Below are 8,371 nucleotides of genomic sequence, written 5' to 3'. Positions count from 1 at the left end.
TAACCCCCAGATCTATGGCTGCCCACAACCTCTGGCCTGCCTTTGCCCCTCCCACTTTACTTTTCCTCTTCCAACTGGCCATTCAGCCGGGCCTGGCCCCCTTGGCAGGCCGAGATCTGATCACTGGCACCCCTCTGGGCCTTGCTGCACTGCAGCTTCCAGCACCCCTCACCGGGGGGCCTGCTGCTTGAGAGAACTGGAGGCCCACGGGCCTCAATGGGGAGGGACACAGAGATGCCAACCAGGGCCTGCTGTCTGTCTATCCATTCATCCATCAGCCCAGGTTTCTGTGAGCTCGCCTATGGGGAGGTATCTGAGTACCTCCTACAAGAAGCAAACCCGCAGTCTCTCCCCCCACCTGGCCCTCCGGGCAGGACTGCAGCATAGCGAGTGGGCTCCAGGGGGGCGCAGAGAAGGGTCTGGATGGGGGGAGGCAGCAAGCCCCACAGGCTCAGAGGAAGTGCTGCGTTCTGCACACATGAATCTGCCCCGGTGCAGTGGCATTTTGAATCCCACCCTGGGCCAAAGCCGCTGCGGAAAGCCATCACAGTGGAAGAAGTGGCCTCTCTGCAGTACTGGGGCCAGTCCCGCTATCATGGGGTCGCTGCCCCTTGAAGGGGAGTTCTGGCCCAGTCTACCCCCTGAAGAGCTAATTTAAAGGGGAGGAGGCCAGCTGGGAAGTTAATTTAAAGGGGAGGAGGCCAGCTGGGAAGTTAATTGACTAGTGAGCAGGACCATCTGGGCTGGGTGGGATAGAGGAACTCCCTGAAGGACTGCATTGGCCTTCGCCACCAGCTGGGGAGAAGCTGACTGAGAGCTATAGGCCTGAAGCAGTGCTTGGATTGCAAGGGAACAACTGGTTCCCCCGCCTACTTGTAGGGGCTGTCTGTTTCTCTCCTATTGAAGAGTGCTGGGGGAGGGGCCCTGTTTAAATTTGGCCCATTGACTTCTCCCAGTGCTCCCTGCATCTCAGCAGGGAGTGTGTGCCTGCTGCATGCCTGGCCGGCAGCGCACAGAGCAAATGAACAGTGCAAGCCTAAAATTGTGCTCAGGCAGGGAGAGTCGTTCAATCTGGGGTGTGTACAACCGTCCAGCCCTAGCAGGGGACATCCACAGATGTCCAACATGGGCAGGATTACTTGCAAACCGAGCGAGCCCACGCAGCAATCTAGCCCAAGGAGGGAACATCTGCAAATTACCCCAGGGCCTCCTACTGTCTCCTGCATCATTTGAGCTGGACCTGAAGCATAAAGCCCTATGTGAGGAGAGCAGCACAAGGTCAGTTACACGTTGATAACCCAGCTGTGGGTGGAGGGCTGGGGACTCCTGGTGCAAGGCAGGTGTGACTTGCATAACTCCGCTCCATGGGGTGCTGGTGTCTCCTGAACATGGGAGAGGCGTTAGCCCCGGGGCTAGAACCAGGCTGGGACTTGAGGCGCTAGTGAGGAGGGTTTCTGGTTCTCCGCAAGACCCTGGGGCAGGTAAGCCTGTTCTCCGTTCCTAGGCCTGAATAAAGCACTGCAAACAGCAAGAGGGAGAGAAGGCGGCATGCATGCTTGACACCCAGGTGGGCGTTGGGTGTCCGGACACCAGCCGTGAACTGGACTTTCCCATAGGAAGGGATGTTCGGGGCAGTTTGTTCCCTGCACTGGCAAGCGGGCGAGTGGCTGGGTTGTGAGGCAGTTGCAGCTCATCCTAGCTGCAGAGAACTGCAGCCGTTCAGCCAACCCGTGGCCACCACAATCAGATGGCCCAGTGGGGTGGGGTAGCCTCTGCTAGCCCCAGGTGAAGTGGGGGTGTTTGCCAGCGTGGCTAAGTGCCATGCAGTCCAGGACTGCCCCAGCAGTCTGAGAGCAGGGGCCCCTCTCTGGTGGGGGGGCAGACTATAGGAGCAGACACCTTGGGTCCACAGCTCCTCACTCCCCCACGCCCCGGCCAGGCACTGCTTTCAGGCAACCTGTGTAAACTGGAAACCGGCAGCTCCTGAACTGCCCCTCAGTCTTTGCCAGGCTTCACGAGGCCATTGGGCGGTGGCAACAGGAATAGGGCCTGCGAAAGGGGCTGGCAGGCAGCTGGAACTCAGGGCATTGTGATGCCCACCATAACGGTTCATCTACAAATGCATTATGGTTCACTCCATTATGCATGCTAGACCCTGGAGAGGCTCAGGGCCCAGTTTGCCCCACCTTGTCCCTTGTGCAGTGGGGGGAAGGACACACACGGCTCTGATTTGCTAGCATTTTACACTCTGCGCAGGTGTCAGTGACTGCACAGGGGCCAGGCCATGCCCCACGGACCTTACCATCTCAAAAGACACAAAGCAAAGCAAGGCAGGAGGAAAGGGATACGCCTTATGTTCCAAAAATCTTAGGCTTCAGGGCTTCAGCTGGCCCCTGCAAGGGTCAGGAAGGGAATTCCCTCCCCCAGCCCTATCCCCATTGTATGCTGTGGTGCTTTGCTTTGTTTTTTGTCCCCTGCCCATGGCTGGAGATGGGACACTGGACAGGATGGGCCAGGGCTCTGCAGTGCCACCGAGCCATCTCTCTATTGGGGGCTGGGCTGGCTGGTTCTGGCTCTGGCTCTGTTTTCAGGGTCTGAGTGCCATGGCTGGGGTCAGGAATCCCCCCTCTCCCCCCGGTAGGATTGGCAGTGGGGGTGGTCGCTTGCCAGGATTACCTGGGCACCTCTCACTTTATCATTTCCCTACCATTGTGGGGGCCTGGGCATGGGCACACCTCGGTCCCCCTGTTCTCTGCCTGTGACACATGATAGTCCAGTCTCCTGGGGATGGAAGTTTGACCTCCTTTCAGGGTTGGGGGCAGTGCTGGGGCATGCTGGCAGCCTGTAATATACAGGCAGTCAGTGCAGAGTGGGTATCGGGAGTCTGGTGTTCTGATCCCTCCTCTGCCACTGGTGGGCCAAGTAACCTTGGGCAAGTCACCCCCCTGTGTGTCTTGTGCAGCGCCCAGAGCAAGGAGCGTTACTGTAATACAAATAAATAACAACAGTTGGGGGCTGGCTGGCATGGGGCATGTCGGCTCCATTCTTTACATTTGTTTGTTTTGTTTTTCTTATATCTCAAAACCTGCTCTCAGCGCTGGTTCGGGATCAAAGAGGCATGGAAGGGAAGGGACTGCTGAGTGAGGGAGAGGGGCATGAAAGAGGAGGGAAGCAGTCTGCAGTTGGGGAGAAGGGCAGGGGAGGAGGAATGTGGGAGATAAAATGGGCAAGAGAGTTGGACCAGTGGCCTGCAAAAACATTCCCATTAAGTTTGCTTGAGGTCATGAAACAGCCTTTTATGGGCGGATGATTTTCTAGGTTTTTACATTGCAATTACACATGGCACTTAACTCCTCCTGCTTTTCACCTGTTGCCCCGGCAGTGTAATGTGCTGTTCATGCAACCTTTTAAGCAGGATGGTTTGCACTGGGGGAGCACCAGCCTCTGCTGGCTGATGACCCCCCATACTTGGCTATTTCGGTTTGGGTAGCCCCCATGCATCTCCTTCTGTTGTATACGGGAAGACGTAGGCTCCCCTGCCTGCTGCAGGCTTTGACCCACAGGGAACCAATGTAGCCTAACATGTACTGAGACTGAAGCGTGGCTGAAAAGCCAATGCAGGGCGCAGGCTGAGCGGAGAGGCTCATCTGATGGTGCATAGAGGCAGCTGCTAATTATTAAGACAGCAATCACCCACAGCATTGAGCTGCAAGGGAACAAGGCTTGCGATGGCAGCTGTTGATGTGGCAGTGCTATGCAGTGTCTGATTTGCAACCCATTGGCAGACCCTCTTCTGGGGATGTTTGCACTCTCCTTTATGAAGCTTTATTTGTGTCATGGCAACATCTTGAATTGTTATTGAATTTAACAGATTAAAAATGGGCCTATCCAACAGTGAATTCCTCCCAGCCCACCAGCAGCAAACCCAGGCCTTGCATCGTGGCTGGAGGGCAACAGATTCAGCCCTGCTTGGACCAAGGGCGGGAGAGTTCCCGGGTCCAGGATTCTTGAGTGAAACCAGTTTTCCAGAGCCCATCCCTGTTTCAACGTAGGGGCTGTCAGATCTTGTGCTTCCAGTGGTCTTAGCATCACACAAGGGGAGAGGTATCTCTACCGTAGCCGAGATCCAAACTGCTTGGAGCGTTAGGAGCAGGGAGGGTCGGAAAATGTTTTTGATTTTTCTTTCCTTCTTCCCCATGGAAAATCTGAAGTTTTTGGCCAAAAAAAAGCAAAACCCAAAGTATTTTGGTTCTGAAATGTCACCCTCGTGGCTCATGCACTTGGGCTGCCAATTTCGTTTATACGGAGATCTACACTCTGGCCAGACCAGAGACCTTGAGTCTGCAGAGTTACCAGTGGGCCCCACCCACCACCTTGGGCAGAAGCATCTGTAACCAGAGTCAAAGCAGGTTGTGGGGGAATAAAGGGAATTCGGACCCATACGTTGGTTGGGTCCATCCACTCAGCCAAAGGGGCTAAGATGTCTGTGGGCAGTTGAGCCAACATGTCCAACGGACAATGAGTCAGGCAGTACACTCAGCTTAGGCACCTCTGCAGCTTCCTGAGGCGCAGCCTGGCTGTTGAACCACATAGGTACATGAGGCCACGTGCCCCCAAAGCCTGAGGCAATTCCCTGCTGTTGTAGTAGAACGGGCCTTCGGATCGAATGAAATTGACACCATTGCCTGTCTTGCACCTATAGAATCCAAGACCGCTCCTATAAACTCTATTTGCTGAACTGGTGAGAGGACTGACTTTTCTTCACTGATCAGAATCCCAGGACACTGAAAGTGGTTTGAATCTTGGTCACTGGATACCTGGATTGGCCTCTCACCAACCAGTCATCCAGGTAGAGGAACACTCAAACCCCCTGATTTCCTCACGGATGCAGCCGCCACTGGTTTCTTGCATGCATTACAAACCGAGGGAGTGAGCCGTGCCCCAGCACGGGACATTGGTGCCCTAACCCAGCAGGGACTGCAGCGCATCCTAAGCACACTGTTCAAAAAGGAAACCTACTAGTAGAAAACTACACTGAGACTTTGAATTATGAGTGAGTACCAGCTGCATACAGTAACAATACTAAGACAGAGGGAGAACTTATAGTCGCAAGGTAGAGAATGCTGACAATTGTCCTGGGCAGTCGGAAGGAATGGAGGGGGGAGGCCCTGCCTTTTATACCATCACACAGCAGCATGAAGGAGTAGAGGGTGCATACGCCCACTTGGACAGGGACCCCCTCAGAGGAAAACCTTCACCGCTAGTGCACTAGGTGCGCATACACCTGAAGTGGAATGAAGAAGAACTCGTGTCCAGCTAATTATCTACCACAACCCGCAAACCTTTTTCAGAGTCCCAGCTTCACAGGCCATTGTCCCCCAGTGTGTACGTATGGCCTGAATTCTTTGTTCTGTGATGGAGACATTGTCATTTAGCCATCCTAAAACACAGATTGTTTGTTTGCACCCAGCTTACAAGCGATCCTGGTCATTCTGTATCAGTGACCAGTTGTCATTATTTACCATGCCCCCAACTTTGTGTTGTCTGCAGATGGTTTTACGGTGTTTTCTCCAGGTCATTGATAAAAATGTTGAATAGTGTAGAGCCACGAACTGATTCCTATGGGACCCCTATAGAAGCACACCTAATCGGTGATGATGATTCCTTGTTTATAATTACATTTTGAGACCTACCAGTTAGCCAGTTTTTAATCTATTTAATGTATGCCATGTTAATTTTATATCAATCTGGGTTTTTAATGAAAATGTCATGCAGTACCATGTCAAATACAGAAATCAAAGTATAGATATCACCTTTATTATCTTTATCAATCAAACTTGTAATCTCATCAGAAAAAGAAATCAAGTGAGCGTGACAGGATCTATTTTCCTTAAACCCATGTTGATTAGCATTAATTATATTACCTTCCTTTAAATCTTGCCTGGGATCAATGTCAGACTGAGCTGTCTGTAATTATCTGGGTCATCGCATTTATCCTTTCTAACTATTGGGATATTATTAGCTTTCTTCCAGTCTTCTGGAACTTCCCCAATGTTCCAAGTCTTATTGCAAATCAATATTAAAGATCCAGTGAGATTCTCAGTCAGCTCTTTTAAAACTCTGGGATGTAAGTTATTCGCACTTGCTGATTCAAAAATATTTAATTTTAGTGGCTGCAGTTTAACATCTCATGAGTTGCTATTGGAAGGGAAAGGGTGTTGTCGTCATCATATGATATGACCACATCCTTTCTTTTTTTCCCAAGTGCAGAACAGAAACATTTATTGACTGTGTCTGTCTTTTGTGTATTATTGATGATTTCCATCTAGTAATGGACCAATATCATTGATAAAGTTCTTTATGTTCTTATTATAGTTTAAAAAACCTCTTTCTTATTCTTCTTAACTCTGCTGGTCATGATTTCTCCTTCTTTCTTTGTTTCCCTTACCAATTTGTTACAATGCCAAGCTTCTGATTTATATTCATTACTATCAGCTTCCCCTTTCTCCCATATATTATATTATAGCTCCTTTCACTTCTGCTTTAAGCCAGCTCATTTTTTTAATCATATGGCTTTCTTCCTTGATTATGGCCTTTGGGGCATCTAGTAAAATGTTCTTAAACAGTTCCCAATTGTCATTCACAGTTTTCTGACTAAATTCTTCCTCCCAGATGATTTGGCTTATTGTTTTCAGTTTTGTGAAGCTGGCCCATTTAAACCACCAAGTATATGTACACTACTGGTCTGCACTTTATTCTGTTTGCACATTACAAAAGTGATCAAGTCACAATCACTTTTACTTATGCTACCTGGACTGATTTACCACTCCTGTGACTTCAGCAGAGTTATTTCTGATCTGTGAGATCAGAAACTGCCCCACTGTGCTCTTCTGCCCTTACATGCATGATGCAAATGTCCTGCCTTTCTGCAAGAGACAGGCCAAATGCTGGGTTCTTGCAAAGGAACTGAACAGGAATGTATTTGGCCTCTTTCCACTCAGGGCTGAGCTGGCAACAGTGTGACCCCATGCAGTTCTCTATATTGTGTTTCAGTGGGTGAGTGATCTGGAGAGTGTTAGTTTGCTTTGCTATCACATTTCATGTCCCTGAGAACACGCTGGGGACACTGTGCTTTGGAAACCGCAACTCACTTCTCCAGCTGGCAGGCTCACTCTGGCATGGCATCCAAGAGATCAGGTGATCCTTTGCCCTTGCTTAGCACCTCAGTCAAACCCTGGGCTGGGTTTTATTTTAAGCGTGGCCCTTTTTGTTCCTTTTGGCAAAGGAAGGACTATGGTTGGCCAGGCTCAAGCAGCATAGGGGGCAGAGATGTTTGCTAGGCAGATGAAGGCTTGTAAAATGATTAATCGCAATGTGACAATTACATTGAAAAGCACCTTGATCTGACGCCCTCACCTTGAGAGTCCTTCTCCATGCACATAAACTCCACAGCCTGTATAGCAGGTAAATGACTCACAGGGGGCTACTGCCCCCTCCCCCCAGCAGAACGACAGCCTCTGTGGGGTGGGGGGGGGTGCAGCAGCAGCTTCACGGAACACAGAAACGCTACATAGGAGTTTAGGACAGGAAGTGAAGAAGAGTGAGCTAGGCAGTGGAGGCTACAAGAGGAAGCATTAACCATCCCTTCCATTTAGCTACATGCACGATGATTGTCCGAGTTGGAACGTGGCCAGGACACAGGGCCCGGGAAAAGTGCCATGGGGTCATTAATGAGATCAAGTGTCCAGGGCCTCTGCTTGCATCTTAAATGTGCCCCAAATGCTGGTGAGACGCAGCCACCAACTGCGCCGTGTCAGGAATGAATTCCCTGTCCAGGCGCCCTGCGGTGTTTATGTAGCTTAACAAGAGAAGGAGAAAGGGTGACTCGATTGCAGGCTCTAAGTACCTACATGGGGAACAAATATTTGATAAAAGGCTCTTCGGTCGAGCAGAGAAAGGTCTAACACAATCCAGCGGCAGGAAGCTAAAGGTAGTGAAATTCAGGCTGGAAATAAGGCGTCCGTTTTTAACTGTGAGGCTACTTAACCATTGGAACATTTTACCAGGGGTTGTGGTGGATTCTCTGCCAGTGACAGTTTTTAAATCAAGATTGGATGTTTCTTCTGAGAGGGACCGTTTGGGGGAAGGTCTCTGGCCTGTGTTATTCAGCAAAGCAGACTCAGTGGTCACAGCATTCCCTTCTGGCCTTGGTCTCTGCGAATCCATGAGGTCTTATGCATTCTTCTGGGGCAAACTCCTCTTCTCCCATTTGCAGGCTGCATCTCAGATTCAATGAGACTTCATTGACATGACAAGCTAGTTTCCTCACTGCAGGCGTCTGCCCCTCCTTCCACACCTGGTCCTCAGACAA

At 50.6% G+C, this 8,371-nt stretch overlaps 1 long non-coding RNA gene across 2 annotated transcripts in view; it reads left to right on the top strand.

The window, feature by feature from the left end:
* The first annotated feature begins 748 nt into the window (after positions 1-748).
* Positions 749-8,371, top strand: part of LOC137158894 (uncharacterized) — a 40,864-nt gene continuing 33,241 nt past the window's right edge. For both annotated transcript variants that reach the window (XR_010921488.1, XR_010921487.1), the window contains exon 1: positions 749-1,278. This is a non-coding gene — a long non-coding RNA (uncharacterized lncRNA). The remainder of the gene's footprint in view (positions 1,279-8,371) is intronic.

This window comes from Emydura macquarii, unplaced genomic scaffold (assembly GCF_026122565.2).
Source record: "Emydura macquarii macquarii isolate MOO-44397 ecotype Brisbane River unplaced genomic scaffold, CSIRO-AGI_Emac_v2 contig_1790, whole genome shotgun sequence".
Lineage (NCBI taxonomy): Eukaryota > Metazoa > Chordata > Testudines > Chelidae > Emydura > Emydura macquarii.
Note: the sequence above shows the minus strand (reverse complement) of the source record. Positions and strands in the feature narration are given on the sequence as shown.